This window comes from Apostichopus japonicus, chromosome 4 (assembly GCF_037975245.1).
Source record: "Apostichopus japonicus isolate 1M-3 chromosome 4, ASM3797524v1, whole genome shotgun sequence".
In the NCBI taxonomy this organism is placed as follows: Eukaryota; Metazoa; Echinodermata; class Holothuroidea; order Aspidochirotida; family Stichopodidae; genus Apostichopus; species Apostichopus japonicus.
In genome coordinates, this window is record NC_092564.1 from 28,258,270 (window position 1) to 28,280,071 (window position 21,802).

At 35.9% G+C, this 21,802-nt stretch overlaps 1 protein-coding gene across 3 annotated transcripts in view; it reads right to left on the reverse strand.

Moving 5' to 3' along the window:
• The window catches only part of LOC139967034 (diacylglycerol kinase beta-like), a 156,475-nt gene extending 134,673 nt beyond the window's left edge, over positions 1-21,802 (reverse strand). For 2 of the 3 annotated variants that reach the window (XM_071970654.1, XM_071970647.1), the window contains exons 1-2: positions 21,613-21,802; positions 727-768 (exon numbers count right to left, since the gene is read on the reverse strand). The gene's annotated coding sequence lies outside the window, so the exon portion shown is untranslated. Of the gene's footprint in view, positions 1-726; positions 769-17,746; positions 17,878-21,612 lie in introns of those variants that run through there. The other variant, XM_071970648.1, reaches the window with a different exon arrangement.

The following is a 21,802-nucleotide window of genomic DNA, read 5'->3' on the forward strand; positions in this document are numbered from 1 at the left end:
TCTTGATCTTTTTTAACATACAAATCCATGTGAAGGTAAATATCCAATGACAAAAGGAAAATCAACAATAATAGATCACAGCACAGTTATGAAAGGTTTTGCATGGATGACGTACATGCACTATCAATATTGGTCGATATTGCACACAACATCAGGCTTGGATCAGTGTTCGTAAAGTTTGCCCCAACTGCCAATGTGTGCCGACCAATATTGTTGGTTATCGCAAAAGTTGAAGTTTTCTTTTCCGAGCTAAATTCATAATTTGGCCCGAGAACAAAATACACATACCAACTTCGTGTTAGCGAGCATAATTAGCAACTTTGGGGACTTGAAAACGTGTTACACTTGACTTTTTGTTTCTATTCAACTGGCTTAAGGCTTGTTTATAGTACTTGGCAAAAGTGAAGGTATATCAGCTAGCTTACCACAGTATTACCCAACCTTAACATTACTTACACATAAACAGCAGTTTAGTTTGCAGTTTAATAGTTATGTGGACACAACTCAGTAGTTGTTTAAGTTATTACAATTACAAGTTACAAGCACGGTTTCATTTCCTCCACCATGATACAGTATATCAAGCAGAATAGGAAATTCCACAGGATTTATTCTCATCTTTTTCTGCCAATTTGAGGTACGAATTGTAATGTACAGAATGTACCTTGCAGATCGAGCAAACATGCTTAAGTACTGTACTCAGACACATACGGAGATCTATGTACTTACTTTACGACCACAGCCTCTGTAAATTCTTGACAATTCCAAAATCTGTAAAGAAAGAAATATATGTTGAAAACATAAACAGCACAGTGAACAATTATTCAAAAATACTGTATGTTTTAGGTCCATGTGATAGCCAACTTTCCCCCTCTCCCAACTTTCCCCCTCTCCCAACTTTCCCCCCCCTCCCAACTTTCCCCCTCTCCCAATTTTCTCCCTCTCCCAATTTTCTCCCTCTCCTAATTTTCCCCCTTTCCCAACCTCCCCACATTTGACACTCCTTCCAAGTAAGACTTGAATAACTCATGAATTAGAGATATGCTCACAAAAATGAACATTACATAAACTTATGAAGAAGTTCTCAACAATTCTCTTCTACTCCAAAAATTAGAAACATTTACTATATTCAATTTTTTTTTTTTTTTTTTTGAGGCACTGGATTAGATTTATTTCCAAGTTGGATTCAAAACTTGCTGGTCAAAGGATGCATACATAAAAAGAAATTTGTTTACTTGGAAATCATTGTGTGAGGAAACATATTTGATATCGGTTCAAGATTCAACTACTGGACAATTAGCTGGCATGTACTTCAGGTCTTGGAATTCAACACTTGTAGAAGCAGCACACAATCACTTCAAAAATTAAATTGAGCCCTACAAGTATAGAATTATCATAGTAAGCCAGTCTCATATTTCAAATAATGGAATTACAGAAGGGTAGCCTGACAGGTGCAATCACAAGTTCCATCTTGTGACCAGGTAAGTTGTGACTGACATAAATTAGTAGCCTGTCATGGATGGGAAATTGTATATATCCGCCTTCCCTCTCGTAGAGAAATTTATATTTGCACCCACCAGAATGTAGAGTCACACCCGGGTCAAAGGTCACCTTAAGCACACTATTAAGATGACAACAACATTGTATCTTCAAAATTACACATCTATCTTTTGAATAATGTGATGTTCTACTTTTTCAAAGAAGACAATAAAATATTTCCAAAAATCACCTTAGGCCATGTTCAGTGTCCCTTGAAACGAAGATTGTAAAAACAAAGGACTAAGATAACAGGAAATAGGCAGTCACTCCCTTTACATCATCAATGTGCATACTCAGCTAATGTTTATTCATAAATGAAACTAGACTCAAGAAACGACACATTAAAATGATCGATCTTTGATGGACTTTGACAGGAATTGCAGCTATTTTCATGACTTCTAATGCATATTGGAGCCCTGTATTGGAGTAATTAGGACAATGTTGTTCCTAGGTGTCCGTAGACCTTTAAATGAACCTACTGAATGAACTGATTGCAAACTAATATTCACAGACAAACGGTATCATGACCAATGTTTTCGTTGTTTTTGTTTTTGTTCTTGCCCAATCACTTTACCAATTAAATGATATTGGATGGTTTAGTACCTTTCACAGACTGATATAGCTCTGTAATTGCTTGCATTAATTAGCACTTATCATCAACGGGCATCCTGGAAAGATTCCAACCAGTACCAATAAACAGGGCTTTTTATATACACAGTGATCACTTACCTCCATTTATCGGTTAAGAATACATCAATTTCTGCTACAAGTATTTACAATAGTTGTCAAACTGTGTTTTTTTCCAAAATATTGGATAAAAGGATTCTGGAGACAAACTAATAGCTTGTGGAGGTGAAAGTGTCAATTGTCACAACTACATAATGTGAAAGGATAGACAGACACCAAGGCAACCACAATTAACAATCATTTCTTATGTCATGTGGGACAAAAATAATTTGCGGCTGATAAAATTTGACAATTCAGGCATGAAAAGTAACTTACTAATGGGTTTCTATGTTATTGCTTAAGTATGCTACTGTAGTTGACTCTTTCAGAGTGTAGTTTGCTTAAATCCAAATTTCAGTTGACCAGTTCTTTTTTTAGAGGGGGGGGGGGTTGGCTAGGACACTTACATGGAGAAATCATCCCCACTCTCACCCTCCCTCCCCACCTCTTCCAAGATCTGAATGTATTCAAGCTTCTCTTACTATACAGCTGTTGTAATGACCAACAAATTTGGTAACAAGGAATCATTTAGATGTAACATTTTGACAAGGTCTGTAATTATGCATCGATCACTATTTATTGATTCTTCATGCAAAAAAAAACAAACAAGAAAGAGAAAATACAAACTGAACAAGGATGCAAAAGAAAGTAACATGCTGTGAGCGATGAGTTAACATCATTGGCCTATCTCTTGTCTAGGAAGGGTGGGTGGGTGGACGGATGGATGGGTAGGAGGGATGTTTATGTACGAAAGGAACACTTAACACTTCTGTCAGGGTTTAATGTTTAGAAATGTCACATTAATTTAAGCAAAATACAAAGCCATCATCTAAGAGTTGATTTGTTTACCCGAGAAGAGAAGTCGGGAAGTTGTATGTAGTGAGTGTAAGCAGCAGGCCAAGTATGTTTATAAAAGAAGATCATTATACAGTGGCATCAACGAGTTTGAGGCTACACAAAGTTATTAAATCAAAGATTTATTGTTTAAAGCGAGGATTAAAAGGTCATCAGTTGGAAATTATTAGAAGAACTCAGGACTCTTTTAATATCCTTGAGACATTAAAGACCTATGACAATGTATGCAGATAACATTCGATACCAACACCACACCATAGTTAAAACACAATGTATTGGGTTAAAACTTTTAATTAATAAATTATTTTCAGACTCAAGATTCTTGTGGGAGAAATAGAAATTCTGCTTTATGGTGTTGTAAACATCTTTTAAAATCATTTAAAATCATTATACTCTTGCTTTATATGCTATTGTATCGGCAACACAGAAACTCGTGCGGTGGCACTTATAACCATGCATACTCACTCACTCTGTACACAGTCCCGATCATGAAGTCATTACGTCAGGGGTAGCTTCTCTCAGAAAACCAAGATCAGAGCTTAGTTTTGAAAAGTTTTCGTTACAGAACAAGGATATTCAACAATTGCAATAATTTACAAAGCAGATCATATTGCACACAATTAAAATTTCCTTCCAAGGTTTCTTGCTCAATATATAACTGTAGGTGAGAATCTATGTTATGCAGATAAATATCAATTTTCATAATACGTTTAAAGTTCATGTCTGAAAATAGCTGACAGTGAATAAGGAAATGTACACAGATGGAAAACAATTTGGTTGTGGCTGTCAATCAAAGAAGCAAAACAGACAAATCTATGAGGGTAATTACAGGACAAAATATCACAAGATAAAGTTTATCCATGAGGCGCTCCATCAATTGGTACAACACTGTAGTTGTCATACACACAGAGATAGCCGTGTACCACCCTGGAGTTAGAAGAATCTCTTCTAACTTCATGGTACCACCCTATAATGAAACTCTACACAAATGTGTGATAATTAGGTGAGGAAATATCATATTTCAAAAACCAGAATATTGTAGGTATGCAAGCCCTGTGGGTTAAATAAGCAGCTACTATACTATTAAATTTCACAATATGATTGCAAGTTATAGGTTTTCTGAAAGTAATATTCAAAGTATGATTTTCAAACATAAAGATAATACTTTGTGTATATACCATTTTAATAGAACTTTATGACTACATTTGGGATTAAATTATTGTAAATTAAGATTTGTATTGTGATTAGAAGTAACGTTAGAGACAACAACCCAAAAATTGAATATTCACATGTATGAAAATTTGTCACACTTGTTGCCTATTAATAACTGTAAATCTTGCAAATTTCAGAAAATACAAACGCTTTAAAAGACAAAGGGCAAAAGATTTACGGTACAAACCATGCTTTGACTTTACTTGCATAATTAAGCTTATTTTCCATACCGCGGCAGCGTACTGTACAGGACGTATTGTACAACCAGAGCCTGGACCTTCGTTGTGTTTGGACCTCACAATATTATTCGTAAATGCGTTCCTTGCAAAAGTAAGGAATGTTTTAAGAGTCTCATCATGATGGTTTTACTGTATAAAGGATTGACCAACTGGTACTTACTACACTGTTTGGCTACTACACTGGTTGGCTATACCAGTACATTCTTCATCATACCATTATATCAAGTTTGACATACTTCTGCACCATTGTCTGGGCTCAATATATCTACTTCACACCAAATAAATCTTCATGCAAGACTTTCTAGTCTACATCAAATGAGAATGAGCTCTAGCTTTAACCCATGGATGCATGTCACTATACCAGTAAATAACCAAAATATTTAGAGAAAACAAGTAATTCTGACAGCTTGTTTGACCAGTGATTCTACTTTCTCTCCCTCAAATGTTTCTTCATTGGAAGTTGTTTTTCTCTCTCTTTCTCCATCTCTGTCTTTGATGCTTTTAATGTCAGGAAAATGTATTGTAGATGGAGATTCAGCTTTAATGGAATGATTGGTTTCAATAGGTGAGATTTTACCAAGATTATGTTTTCTAAAATGTATAAGAGCTTCCAAACACTGAGGGTGGCAGGATGAAAAAAAGGAGGGAGGTGGGAGGTAAGACCAGAATGTTCACCTGGAGATAACGGTGCTAAAATGATTGCCATGCGCTATAAACACGGTAGAGCGGAGTGTGCAGTTGTTGTGAGGAGACAAGGCAGTGAGGTGTGAAGCAATGTCAGCTTTGATGGAATGTTTTCTCTCATGTATATTATTTATCCCTTCTACCCTCCATGTAACCCTGAGAATCGTTACGACACAGTTAGTAAATGGTACTCAGGGGTTCATTCCATATGTTTTTAAGGCGACCGTCAGATTTCTACATTTTTCCAAAGGAAAAACTGCAGTCACAAAAAAAAACAACTAGACATAAATCATTGCAAAAACTCTGACCTGACAGGAATTCAAGGTACTCGATACTCGTTCTAGTGTCAGAATATTTTGTCATCCTTAATTTAACATTGCACTGCTAGAAACATCACACAGAATGTAAACCCTACTCAACTTGGACCAAACTAAGTCATTTGTCAACATCTCTCTATAGTCTATAGTCTATACTAGAAAAGGGGGGAAGAATGAAGTAAAAAATAATAAATAAATAAATAAAAGGAAAAAGGAAAAAAAAAGGAAAAAGACCTTAGCTCAAATAGTGAGGCCTTCATCCTCAAGTACGGTACTCGGATGGAAAACACAGAAAAAGCTTGAGGTTTTCAACTTTTTATACAAACATCCCTGATTGAACCTCTCTCAAGTCCTCTGTAAATAGAAAGCTTTTTACATTTACAGCCAATCTCAACCTAATAAATATTCCTAATGTGGAAGGTGTCAGTTTATGCACCTTTAGGTATCTGAATTGACTTGAAAGAGTCCTCATCTGGTCATTCTTCAAGGCACACACATTTCAGCTTGCGACCTTTGCGATCTCTGTCAGTTACTATCAATTTACGAAAACATACGAGCACGGTACAATAGTATGGTTCGCTGGTATCGTACGTATCACAGTTGTTTCGCCTAAAGTTGGACTTTTTCCATAAAACAATCATTTCCATTTGGTCTTGTTTTCTTTGTCACATATTCTGGCAGTTACTTAGTTGAAAGAAACTTAACTGTGACAACGTCGGCTGAAATCCAAAGATGATATTTTATAATGTCATGACCAGTTTCAGAGATTAGAACATCAATAAAACATCATGCTTTTGCTCTCCCCCCATCCACCCCCTCCCCCACTAAACATTGAAATAGCCCACCCTTCCCAAATATCTTTCCCAACCAAATCCCATCCTTCCCCAAGTTATACTCCCTAATGCCCCTTCCCCCCTCCCTCCCTCCTTTCCCATCCTCAAACACAACCTCACCTCACATAACTAGTTCATTTCTTCATGTCACATACTGCACAAAGCATATACAGTACATATTATCGAATAATTTAAATAACATCGGTATAGAATTATCTTCTTCATAAAGGTACTTTGTTCCATGGCCAACAATATTTTTTCCCATTTAGTTTCTATCTATGAATATCTGTGAATATCGATGATACTGTATATTATACCAAGCCGAGGGTGTGCCTTTGCAGTTGAAGAAGAAGCTGAAGATAGATGGAACTAGTGTATCCAAAAGTGCTCAATGGTTCAGTATTTTTCAGGCAAAATGGCCTCAATTGGGGCATAAAGGGAAGCAGAGAAATATGAAACTTGTATCTCAAAGGAAAGGTAAAAAAGTCACTCGAGGCCAAATCATACCCACTCTCTTTAAAATGCTATTCCTCATTGTCTATGATATTATTCTGGTTGAAATTAGAGATGAGGGCTGACTTTATGAAGACATAAATCAAACTTTGACTTGGGTCAACTGAAAGCCTCTACTTGACTTGACAAGCAATGGGACCACCGATTCAACAGCCCGGTGATTCGACCCCCCAAATGGACTCAAACTAATTCAGTCCTATCATTTTTCACCTGTTTTCATCGTAAAACTGGTTCAGGGAGAAGCAAACCACCCAATAAAATGGAATTTAGTCATCAACATACTTGTAAATGAAATTTTGCATATTTCTAATTCTCTTACAAGTACAGTAAATGGAGCATTATTTGCTGTTGTTTTCTTTTCATTTTGATCCTAACCAAAGTTTGAAGTTCTTCCAAGCTTTACTCTAGCATTATGCAATGCTTAAAGAGTTTTTAGACTTAAGCTCTACTAACCTTAAAGACTTTTGACTTCCAAAGAAAACTCTTTAGCTTTCTTCTACTGACTATCCACATACCAAGTATGAAGTTCATCCAAGCTTTATTTTGGAATTATAATATTTACAAGGCTTTCTTCCTTGACCTCTATTGACCTCAAATAACATTTATCCTGAGCAGATATTAATGGATTTCTCTAGTCTATACGTGTATCCAAAACGTGAAGTTCATCCTATCTATCCTTCAACCAAGTTTACAGGGCTTTCAGAATTTGAGCTATGTTGATCTCACAACATACTGACCTCCATAAAAACAATGAGGTGAATCATCACTTTGGATCCACATTCATGTATGAAGTTCATCCACCACATTCATGTATGAAGTTCATCCACCACATTCATGTATGAAGTTCATCCACCCTGTACAGTGCTCTTGGAGTAATCATTGTTTACAAACTACAGTAGGGTATCACATACACACACACACAGTCACATACTGTACGCAAACACATACAGTAAAGTACGCACCCACGTACACAACATCACCCATTGCATACATGACTTTTGCCTTGGCCAAGAAACCAAAACATCTGACATTAACCCAACCACAAGGAAGCAATCCGATATTTCGATTGGACATTAAATAATTCTGCGGTTTAAATAGAAATACAGTAAGTCAATGGCATACATAAAACAAATTCAAAACTGACATGAAACAATATTCTAGGTTGATGGTGGTTAATAACTTTTTAGGTAACCTGGAAGGTTAACTAACGTTTAAAGCATTCTTTTACTTTTTTTTTCATTATCACTGGTACTGTACCTACTGAGTACTTGATCTCTATAAGGCTCCTGGCTATAAATGCACTTATTTCAGGTTAAAAATGCAAATCAATTTAAATCTTTGCCTATTTTCCCCTCACATCAACTACCTACAAAAACCAACTCCATCTGTGAGGTCAAGTGAGGAATCACGTCAATAAGTTTTGAGTCTGCCCTTTGGAGAGTCTAGGCTACTTCAACTGTACCAAAGATCAGACCAAAAAAAGATCAACATAATTTCACAGGTTTAATGTTAGCGATTACATTTTTAAGAGATGCTAACATAGGATTATCTCATTTTTCTATCTACTCCAACCCAAGTTTCCCATCTGAGGACTAGTGGTAATTTTTTTCAATGCCACCATTCAAATAATTTCTTCAACAACAAACTTCAGCAAAGGAAAGGAACCACACAGTGTGAAGTAGGAATATTCCCAACGATGTCACACGGTCGCCACTGAAGTCTGTTCAGAAAGTAAAGGATCAACTGCGGGCATACATTATCGTGAACAACACAAGCATTACACAGAACCAGTTTAAAAGTGTGGTTTAAGAATTAGTGAAAGGACTTTCAAAGCAATGGAAATGGAAATGAGAAGGGAGGACATTGACGGGTGGTTTTACGGATATAGAGGGCGCAGTGTTCAAATGTTACCAGTTCATTCTAGGCACGGTAGAACGAGAGTGCTAAGTTTGTGAGGAGACAGGTAAACTTTGAGTTTACAGTGCTCAGTCAGTTTTGTCCGGCCAATAGCCATTGCTAACCATCAAGCAGTACAGTTGTAATTTATAGTTATTGTCCCTGTGCAGTTAGATAATGAGATGTGCTTGAAAATTTCATGCACGATAGGCTACATGCAGTAACAGCTATGTACGTATATTGATGGTGGTAAAGAAGACATTTGTCCATTACTGACATATTCTGAAATTATTATTATTTCTATAGTATTATATATTAATCCAACAGCCTGAAATAATAAACACACAGTATATTCCCAAACATGCCCAGAAACTTGGACAAATCCAAGATGAACATCACATGGAATCACTGTACAGATCTACAGTAGCATTACTGCAAGCTTCATTGTAATTTGTAAGATTATTTAGCAACAGGTGCCATTATGGCAGTTTCAAACATGTCTTGGCAACTACAGTAGCCATGGTTTTACTCTGTGTATATGACATGCACTGTGCTGGGCTAGTGAATGATACTAGACTGGTCACTGCACAAAAATCTAGTTAATAATAGTCTTTTTGAATTTATTTATAAATCTCAAAAAGTTAAAATAATAACTATACACAGGTTTGTGAAAATGACTGCTTCTAAAAGTTATGAGAAAGATTCCAAATTAAAGATCTTCTACCTCACACAGTAATAAAGTAAGTGAAAGGAATATTCCAATGACTGACAATGTGATACTTATATGAAAAATACTAATATTACAAACTGTTAGTTTAAATCCCTGTCGTATCACCTTCTCCCTGACTCAATAGTATTGAATGTAACCTATTTAAACTGGCTAAACGCAGAATTGGAACCAGGATTTTAAAAGTTGTGACCCCGACTCCCCGGGACCCAACATCTTAAAAATGCTCAGAAAAACTTGCGTTCCTACAGTCTTCCATGAAAACATGCACTTTAAAATACTTCTATACAGGAACACACAATACTTATTTATAACAACTCCTTACAAAACATTGGTTTGTGTGCAATGGAAGCGAGTGTTATAGGTCAATAATGTGCACGAAAACAAACATCAAATGATGATAGGTGTAACTAGTATACACCAACAAAATTACTGTCAAATTCTGAAGCAGGAAATTTTGTCGTAGACTTGTTACCACAGATGCTGGCCTAACGTTATGATATTTGAGTGCACACATATGATAGCCTATAGCACAAACTTTGCTATCTCTACACAGGGAACAGTAACATTACAAGTAGTTCCAATTAAACAACATACTTAGAGTTCATTGAGCACTATACTGTAGGTACAAGTATTTTTGCAGACAACGGTAAGGGACTATTAGCCAATCAAATCACAGAAAATTTGGAATAGGATCATTGACTATTTTTAGCATGAAATTCTCTGTAATCGAAATGTCGTTTATTATGTACTTCGCCCTTGATTGTTATGATTTATTTGTCTTCGAACAAATTCAATCATCTTTACAAAGGATTGGAAGAAATATTGGTTCTTTTGAGGAGAAGTTGTGGTTTTTTGAAAAGAAAGATATTCATTCAAAAACATGTTTGTTATATTTTGCATAGGCCTAGCTGTGAATGCGTGTACATAGTTGGGGTTTGTTTCCCCCAAAAAATGTTTGCTTCCGCAAGGGGGCAAAATCAACTTGAAGATTTTGCGTCCCTGGATAAAAGATTGCGCCCCAGACACAGAATCCTGCGTTCAAGCTGTAAATCCTTGATTTTTAACTGGAATGGATCATGGTAGGTTGTCTATGACATATATATTATAGTGGAAAATGTTCTGTAAAGACTTTACTTTCCTATTACTGTAAAATCGTCTTGTTGTTTTGTCCTTGAATCCTAAAAAGATTTCGAATGTTTGCTTAGCTGACAAGCTTCTCTGTATTCAGAACTTCATAAAAATTCAGTTACATAACAAAGTGAGTTACATATTAGAAAAGATAAACACAAAAAGGTCTTCAGCTGAATTGACATGACGACACTGATTCAATCTGTTATTGCCAGATCGCATTCACAATATACCACCAAATTTTCAAAAAATAAACAAAATGATATGGGAATTTGATTTTCGCCCATAATTCCCAGAATGTGTCCAGCACTTTTACTAAGCAATCAACTTCAATGAGAGCTTTAATTAAACTTGACAGATACATGACATATAATCATAATCATGTTACAGTGGTCCATTGTCAATACACTACTATTGTAGCAATCTATGAATATGACAGATCTAGCAGCGAATATTCATCTTGAAGTGGTCACTACATACTAGCAGTAATTAGCAGACCATGTGTGATCCAAATGCTAGAGATATACACTGTAGTAAACACACACCCAGATACTTTCGGGTACAGAGTCCAAAATACTGTATCTTCGGGTCTCCTGGTGGATTTTTCTTGAGCAAACACTTGAGCACAACTTTATGATGTTCCATCATTTCCTGCTGCAGGTCTGCTACAGTCTGTTCTTTTCCAGGTTCTCTTTGCTTTTCCACTTCATGTTTGGCTAAAATGAGGATCATCCTCCTGTAAATGCCAATTCTCTGTTTGATGAGCGCTTGAACTTTACAGTAAGGATGAAACTACTTCAATCTCCAACAACAGGTAACAATTAGCAAGGCTACTTGATGGTACTATATATGGCATAGCAACGGGGTGCACCTATAAAGATGTTATGGTGGGCTACAATTTATCTGAAGGAAACTGTAAATTACTGTAAATTACAGTGAAGTATTTCCTGCTGCCTAGCACCCATATTGTCATGACAACAAGCACTGAAAAAAATTGACATTTTTCATGCCATCCCCATTAAACATTAAAATACATCATGTGATATTTTGATGTTTTAGTAGTTTTGTTGTTTGTGCTACTATATTCTTAATTTTGTTGCTGAACATTGTTGTTCAAATGCAATTTAATTTTGGGAAATGAAGTTGATCCCTACTACACATGAATCTTCTCAACATGTACTGTGCATGCATCAGCCAGCCATGAAAATGTCTTCCTAATACACACCCATGTGCAATAAAAATCAACTGCCGAGTGAGAAAATCAACACACTGGGAACGTTTACTTTTAATTAATGATATCAAACAGTAGACCTGTATCAAACACATGCTCCAGTTAAAACCAATTGTTATATGCAATACAGGCCCACCACCCTCTTGCAGACAATCAGAGACTCCACTCCGGTTATGTGCAAAGTAAATATCTCTTCTAAAAGACAACTACTTTGTAAACATTTGTTAACTTGAGTTGACAGCCTGTTCAAAGCTAACAAATTTTGTGACTTCATTCAAATAATTCCCTGGGAAGGGTATCCTTGTTTGGTTTCATAAAAGCTGAGCCTATAACCAATTATAACAATTTCAAAAATATTAAAAGCTGATCATTTTAGAGTAAGCAATTTATTCTCTCTAAATTCAGAGCTCTTAAATTGCCATATGATTGATGTGACGCGCCGAATGAGACGACTCTTAGGGAACTTTGCAAAGAAAGACTCAGAGACGACCGTTCCGAACCGGAGCCTCAGTTATTTTTGGAAAAGCGCAAAACCTCTGAAATTTCTCATCTATCTATTCAAACTTACATTTCGGGAGGAAAGGCTTCCTTAAGTGCAATTCCGATTTTGTACACTTTTCCTAAGTGTGTTGCTATGGCAATCATTTTTCGATAAGTACTTGTAAAGCAGTGGAGATTTAATTGCTGCTTTACATTAGGAGCAAATCAATTCACGAAAGGGGAAAACCTATCGACTGTATTAACTAATGTTTAAATGGCATGAAATCACTTTGGGACACTTAAACAAAAAATTGAGTATACAATGAAATTAACATTCTCTCATGTTGAAGGAGGAGTAGGTTGAATAGAGTAGTGAAAAATTTGTAACATGGCAACGATAATAAATTGCCACAACATAGTTTATTCTGAAGATGGTAGAAATTTGCCAAAAAACAGGAAAAAATTTATTCCATATCCCATCACATAATGCTAGGCAAAATGGGCAGAGATATTGCAGAGGTGTAGCAGTTTTTGTATGTACAGAATCCATGGTACTATTTTATAAGAGACAAAACTGCTACATAATAATTGAACACTAAATTATTCTATGTAAAACCCTGGTAAAAATATATCCAATTGGATGTTTTAATAAACACTTTTAGAAACATGACGTCAAGAAGGGGGGTTTGCAACGTGCGATGTGAATTAATTTTTTTTCCTCCGTATGAGTATCATTTTGTCTCTCAATACTTATGTTAACTCCATTTTTCTGCATTATTACTTTAGTGCAGAAGGGAGAGAAATTAAGTTTTTTAAGCTAGATACGAAGAAAGGGTTTCTAGACACTTTGCGTGGTAGTATTCGAAGGAGGAGGGGTGCAGTGACCGGCCACTAAGAGTGTAACAGTGCTCAGATGGTTACCAGTTTAACCTAGACATGAAAGAGTGAGAGAGTTCTAGCTTACATTGTTTTAGGAGGCAAGTAAGTGAAGCAAATCCCCAAAACCTTATTGGCTTGGGTATTTACAAATGGCGATACTTACCTGTCTCCCTTACCACTTAACACCTATCTACCCTAGGCTATTAACATTCTTGCACTGCACCCCCAGTGACCCTATCTAAGGTCACTGACCTCCTTCCAAATCTCCCATTCTGAATCCTATCACACTTGCACATACTGGAGGCAGGTAAGCAAAGTAAATATTATATTTCAAATTGGATTCATTATGAGCGACTAAACTACAATTCATGTTGGGCCAAGTGCTGTCTTTTAGAAAAAAACCAGCACACAAATTCAAAAATTCTTGCAAATGTTGTAGAGAAAATGTTATTCTAAACTTTACAATTTAATGCATTTGTCCCGGCAAGCTGGATGATTTTAACCTTTCTTGACTACAAACTCAAATGTCTGATTCTGATCAATTCTTCCGCAAGTTTCTTGTCCATGCTTTGTCGGAACGGATGAGACCGTGTCATGGAAGTAGATAAATATAGCATCTTATGAATCAATTCAAATCCTGCAAAACAGACACATCCTTCAATAGGTTTTAGTGATTGAGCCATACATATTATACGGGGGAATAGAAAGGAAGTTAATGGATGATGAAGACCTACAATATAAGCATGTAGTACTGCATTAGCCACTAGCTGACAGTAAACTGTGATTACAGTCTCCTGTGGCCTCTTCCCTCAATGTCTGTGAATCTGCTGCATCATGAGGAATAATCTGGAAATGATGGGCTTGTCATATACCGCTGTCAATGTACAACACATAATAAAATAATAATGAGGTAAAACAATCTCATTCTTCACATGTTTTCACTGCAATTCATTAATGTTAACTTGACTCATACTGTATGAAGTAATAAGAAAATGGGTGGGGGATTCAGAGAAAAGAATTCCTCCTCTGTTTTTGTTTTCTTTCTATTTTTTTGGGTAGCGCTAATTACTTTAAACCCATATTTTTTTTTTCCAGACTCGTGGGGTGAGGCTGACCATCCCGTGTAGCCGAAGAGGAAGAGAAAGTGAAACAAGCAGTGAAATGCACGATACCAAAGATACTAACAGAATTGAGTCAAAATATAATTTATGCAGAGTAAACGGTCAGGAAAACTGCTATAATGACTAGCTTCCTCTAGGTATCTGTTTTTACATGCCTAATATCTGTACAGGCAACATTTCATACTTTCCAGGTAGCTTTAAAGTTGTAACATTTTAAGAAGAAATAAACACACAGTCACCTACAGTAGCATATTATATCATCTAGAAGTCACCGATGATTATGATGAACAACTCTTCCATTTATCTTAACAAAGTCTCACTCCGTTTGGAAATTAATGAATCTATATGTCTGTGAGCTAGCATTTTTTCAATTTTTTCGACTTGTGATGTCATAGAGATGATAAAGGAAGAAACCTTACTTTTTCCTTATTTGTGTTGTCATCATTTCAAATTGGGTGTACACAGTGACATCACTAAGCCAGCAATTATGTCATATTAGTACAAACATAAACAATTCGTTATTAACAATTTAACAATTAATTTGCAGGTCCCATCATGACAGAAAATAAGCATTGTAATAAATAAATTGAAGTCATCATAAATTCAAGCATAAGTCATCAGTCTATTTTGTGGTAGACCATTGAAACTGTGATATCTCCCAATTGATTTTCTTAACTGTACATACTGTATCTCTATCATGTATTTGCTTCTCCTTTAACATTGTGACACATTTCAAAAGTATACTGTTTAAATGACATTTTAAATTGTGAAATGTTCTCATAGAGTCATATCATCAAATCATATGCAATACCCTACTCGATGCAGTTCCCCCTCCTTCCCATCCCCTTCTCACCAGATGCACAGATGAACATTGTGTGTGACCTGCATCCCTTCACCAATGTACACATCGAAGCAGTAAAAAAATACCAACATCCCCATTTACAACTCCTACTGTATATCAAACATGATTGTAACTGTTGTACACATTTTACTCAAATATATATGTAAATTAAAAACCAAGACATCTAATTGTACAGGTAGATTCTCCATCATTGGGACTTCCTACCAACTAATATAACTTCATTCTCCACTCCCCATTTCCATCTAATATTTTCTATTAATAACAGCAACACTCTGCTGATAGCCAGAGAACTACAAAGATCCAACACAACTTTTATGAACCACCACCAACTGTTGCAAACATTTCATTACCTGTAGTGCAAAACCCTACAATCTGAGCTCTGTCCTGATTACACCAACCAGTCATCTAACTTGCTAATATACTCAGATAGAGTTTCATTAAAATCATAAATCACAGGCTTAGATAGCTACTGAATGTTTGGGTCCAGCTGACATGATATACTGTCTATTTACATTCATGGGTAGAGATACCTTTTGCACGCAGAATTTGAAATTATATACATATATTTATGTATATATATAATGTATATTACAGCTTCTCAATCAATGACTTTGTGACTGACTGACATCAAATTTATGATCAAAGGATGGCTTTATGTACAAAATCAAGTTTGATTTGCCTTAATACAAACAAGTACTGAAGAAAATGACTGCAATAAGTGCAGGCTACAGTTTGAATTTGTCTAACAATTTCCACTTAAATTGAGATAGGGCTCATCAATCAAAGTGACTGTTCTGCCTATTCTAGCATCATGAAGACATGGTCAGCTCTTCCTAGGCAATAAAAAATCAGTAGGCTAAAATAGAACCGCTTTCTTACACTCAAAATTTGTAACGGACACTTGTTGGGGAACCAAAAAACAGGGCATCACACTCAAAACTCTTTCTATATAAAAAGCTGAACTTTTCATTTGTGAATGGATATGTCAACAATTTGAGGAAATGATGCACAGAAGACCAAGATGTGACAAGCTTGTGATGTGTAAATTTGGTATAAAAAAAGCAACAAAGATACATGAAAACTGCTGCATAATTGCTGAGCTGTAGAAATTTTACACAACGTCAAGTGTGTTTAATTCTGTACCCTGGAAAGGGGATGAGATGTTATTTCCAGGGTAGGGGTCTAACGTGAGGGGGTGACCTATACCCTTTGTGGAACTTTGATAAGATGGAGGGTGCTTAGATGCTAAATGGTGGTAGTATATATTTTGAAACTTTGAAACAACATTTTCGATACTTTAGGTTATTGTACCTGTAATATATGTATATTTGTACTAGACACTTGTATATTTTTTTATATTCTGTAAACCAAATTTGGTGGAGGCGGGGATGGGGGGGGAGGGGAAATGAAACCTCCTCATTTTATTCTGGGAAGTATATGTGCATGGTGGCGCCCCATTGCCATCTATGACTAATAAGTTATTTTAGGGCATGTTTCCACATCTAAGTCTGATTCATAGTATTCTGCTGTGCTGTCATTGCACTGATGATCATGAATTCTCTCACATTAATTAATATCATTAATATTTTCTATACACAGCATACTACATGTCCTCATTAAAGTGACCTTGTATGTACACAACAGCACTTGTGATACTTTGAGTATCATACATAATTCAAACAATACACTATATACTGACATTGATGGTACAGTACTTAGTTTTCAGAGTGTGGATCCCAAAGTTTCAACTTGAAAAGTAGAGTAGAGTAGATCCCACTTTAGCTGCGTATGACAAGACTGATTGAGCGGACAAGTAGAGCATTGCTGTAGCTGCACTGTGTCTCATCCGTACAATAGATAGAGTATTATTAATAAATTTACAGCAGGATTTGAATAGAACGGCGGCCAACAACGTTCACAATCATGATACACGATACACATATCTACATGTTCCACCTTCCCCTTTGTGGTTTTGTAATTGGACGGAACTAATTACCAAACAGTATTAGGCCTGACAATGAAATATTAAAGTCCAAATAACAGTGCTATTCATTTTGCTTTAAGTAGTTATGGGAAGAACAAATTTCAAAATTTGAAGTAAACATTTATTTCTTAGAACTTGTGACTAAGAATATACTGAAGCAAGAGTGTCGGGGTGACAACATTTTTTGGGATTAGATTAGAATCCTTGGAAAGATACGAAAGAGGAACAAGGCTGAATTAGCTGGGAGCGGTATCTGGCCAAACAAGTTCCCTTCATATTTTCACGTACAAGTTAGACAATTCTATAAAAAAAATTCACTTGAGGTTCCAGCTTAGCCAATTTTAGGAAGTGTAGTTGAACCAGAAAGCCAACAGGCTTGTTGACTCCTTACCCAAAAAGCTGGCAATAAGAAAAGCACACTATCAATGATACGATCATACTGTTTATATTACAGTAGGTATATCACAACAAATATTGGCTCATAGATCTGTATTGAGATTAGCTTGTTTACGATACTTACTTCCTCAAGCAACACACCTCCCAAGATTCAATTGCCCATGCACGGAATAATTTAAAGATATTTTGTCGTCTCAGCGGAATCCAACTATTAGTGTATGCCAGATTTTGAGTGAAGTCACGGCTTTCCCGTTCCTGAAGTTAGATTGAGAGCCGATAGTAGTTCATATATGAATAGCAAACCCAAAACAACAGCACAGTAACGATGAGAACTAGTTACGGAAACAACATACAGGGAAAATATGGTGTCTGGCATCATCGTTTTTAGCAATTTATACTGCCGGTTCAGCAATATAAACTGTCGATTCCTCATCTTTAAAGTTAACGATTTGTAACATCAGTTATGAAGTCTCAAACTTTGTCTGTTATAGAATACTATGGTTCCTGTGTAAGAATCTGCTATAATCTGCTATGTATCTGCTATATATCTGCTATATATCTGCTATATATCTGCTATATATCTGCTTTGTATCTGCTATAATCTGCTATATATCTTTTGACTTGTACAGTAATTTCACCATTTTGCGATTTTGTTACTGAATAACCTATTCCCTGCCATGTAGTTTAAATTACCATTAATCATTTGCCAATATACAACATTATCAGTCCATTATCAGAAATTTGAACTACAGTTCTGAAAGACTTTACCAAATAGTACTGCAGGAGCAACCCAGTTATTGTGCATATAAATACAAACCACAAATTTGCCTCCCATGCCAGATGCTCTCTGACAAAACAAACGTTTCTTTTTCTTTTAATCTTTTCAATAGCCCTAAGTTCAGCAGGCCTGAATATCAGCCTTTTCCATTCACGCAATCCTTTCAAAAGCAAACTATTGTTGCACAAATGCTGACTTTTTATTGTAGCTAATTTGGTTCTTACTTATTGCCACAAATTTACCGATAATTCTTTAATTTACCGATAATTCTAAAGTATCTCACACAATTGTGCTTATAAATAATCATAGTGGAAAACACTACATGTAAAAATAGAACAGAAAAGAACTGGGGGTAAAAATGACTGAAATCAGCTAGACAGTGTATTACAGTAAGTTGCCTATAGATACCTGTATATATTAACAGCAAACCTACTGTATGAGACTCAGTTATAGTATCTTTCTTTTTATGTTTGAAGGGATCTTCTTTCTTTTGTTTTATCTTCATTGTTTTATTGCAATTAAAAGCTGCAGGTGAAAACTGGGCAATTGGCATTGTTATTAAAAATTGCTGTAGAATGTGTTATATAACCACATCTTGTCTACAATGGGAAACTTTTGGCTCAAAATATTCAGTTGTACACATTTAAGGATAGTTGGGCTGTACATGTTTATGATACTATTGTCAACTGTATTGTTAAGTACAAACCTGTAGGTTGTAGGACATAAGCTGGGCAAAGGGAATTGCCAGCAAGCATCTTGTTGACGATCGAAACTGATGGAAAAGTGAACCTTTGATGTGAAGAATGTTCTCAGTACTTTCTGAATATTTTAATTTGAGTATCCACATGTATAGTGTGTATAAACTGATTGTATTTATCAATTAACAACATGTATGAACTGGCTATTTTTGTATTAATTTTTTTTCTTCTTTTTTTTTATATATTTTTATTGGGGGGAGGGGGAGGAAGGAGGTGGAGGGGTCAATATATGGAAAGGCTCTATCAGTGAAGCCTTAAAATGCAAGAGTTTGGTGGCATGAGTACACTTTACAGACATAATGATAAAACAATGTTGTAGTTGTAGTTGTTCAAAACAAATCTCAGTGAGTTCATGCAATGCATTGAATCTGCTGATTAGATGGTCAATACATTAACTTCAAAATGTGTAGCTGGTGAGGTAACCCTGGCTAAATCAGGGGGTGGGGGTGAGGCAACACTGACTTCATTAGAGAGCTTACAGTATATGGTCGGAAAGACTCAATGTTAATGGTAGTAGAGACAATTCCATATGGTTATACAGTGAAGCTAGCAGAATGGATAACCACAGGTACAGTAACTGGAACACAGAGGCCTTCCAAGGAACATTGCAGGATTGAGCATTCACCAATTGACATAAATCATGGATGACTAATTTGAAATTTATGTAAATTCTACAACCAAGAAATTCTTACCCATATGACAACCAGATGACACTGTTCAACTGAATCATATGTCAGTCCACTCCATTTATGTTGATGAGTCTGACGTCATGAAAATACACCATTTATTGTAACCAGAGGCCTTAATAATCCTGCCAATAGGCCACATTTCTGATCCAGTACAAGAAAAAAATTCTAAATGTCAACAACAATGTTGTTCAAACTTGAACAAATAAATCTTCCTCTTGATAAAAATTGTGGATCTATTGACACAAAACAATGTTTCAATCAATGAGAGCACCAAATGTTAAATTTTTGCTATTTACATTTTTGTTTTCAAATTCACTGACTTTGAGGATGTGATGTATGCAAAGCAAACTGTGTGAGAACACAAGTTACATACATTTGTGTTGTTCTGACAACACCCTGCAATACATACATTTGGCCAGTATGTGACTGTGCCCTTATCAGTTTTATTATTTTTCTCTTCACATTCAAATCAGCAAACATTTATATAGTGCCAATATCAACAACAGTTGTTCAAAGGCCTATAAAGACAATTACATGAAATTATTTACAATGTACACTTGTTCAAACAGATTAAATATTAGCAGTTTACTGAATGTATACAGTCTCAGCACATTCTTGATGTAGTTTGGACGCGTGTTACATTGTTATAGTAGGACTGAAACATGAGAATTACCGATCAGCAAATGACACACTGAGTTTTTTCGGTATGTACAATAAAATGCGGTGAAGATGTAGATGATCTGAGTTGTATGCGTGATGGTTATAGCTGAAGTAAGTACAAGATGTATAAGGTGGCGATTGTTTATGGTAAACTTTATACACAAGAAGGTCTACCAGATCTGATCTTGATATGCTGTTGTATGGGGAGCTAGTCAAGAGCAATGAGTTGTAGTGTGATTAAGTCACAATTCTTACAATTGACAATGGCATTCTGCAGACTAAGTAGGATCAATATTATTCGGTTAGATCAACTGACCTAATCTAAGACTTGATATCAGCTAGTGTTCATCCAAGACCACCAGATGGATCTGGGTTTCAAATGAGCTTCTGTTGACTTCCCAACCCTAGGGAAATACTGAACTCGACCTAACTAAAGAGTACATATATAACTAGTAGAATACCTCCTATAACTTCAAATGAGGCACTATAAATAATACTTACGGCATTTAATACCACCTACTTTCCTTCTTTCCACACTTTCAATCTCCACTTTCCGTTATCTTCTAAAGAGCAATGATGCCCAAATTAGGTACATTATCCCAGAAACAAATTTGTTGAGAACAGCATATGTTTACAAACGGTGTGATAGTCTGCTTCTGATGTGAACAGTGCAACAAACAATGTTTTTTGGTTGTGATATAAAATCACAACCATTTCATAGTTTTAATACATACTATCTAGGCTACCTTAACTAATGATATCTTCAACTTTGGTACTTGCATTTGACAACAAATCGGGTTTGGTCTTGTTCCATACTTGTAAAGCTTAACTTAGGCCTAATTTGATATAAATAACCTAGCCGAAGCTTACAAAAACATCCGGTAGTAAAGACGAACCCCTTATGTAGCCACGGTAACGTTAGGCCTTAGTTATGGTGTATCATATCTGCGCGCTAAAGTTGAAAGACAAATTTTCTGTGGTCATTGCCATGTCCAACGTTGGCCTACTGACTGCGAGGACGCTAAAGTTGCTAAACTGAAGATAGGAAACCCTTAAAAAGATAAGTTTCAACGACTGGTAATATGTTTCCAAAAGTGATACTTACTATTCTTTCTTCGGATTCCAATACCAGTTGGCTTTCTCCTGTGTCTCCAGGTTTCTAAGAACACAATACAAAGCTGTTTTAACTTTTAGCTTTGAACTTCGCTCGCAACGATCAAACAGCTCACTGCCATTGGCACTAATCCTGTCTGTACGGCCGGGTACGTAATGTAAATTGTATGTAGAAACACGAA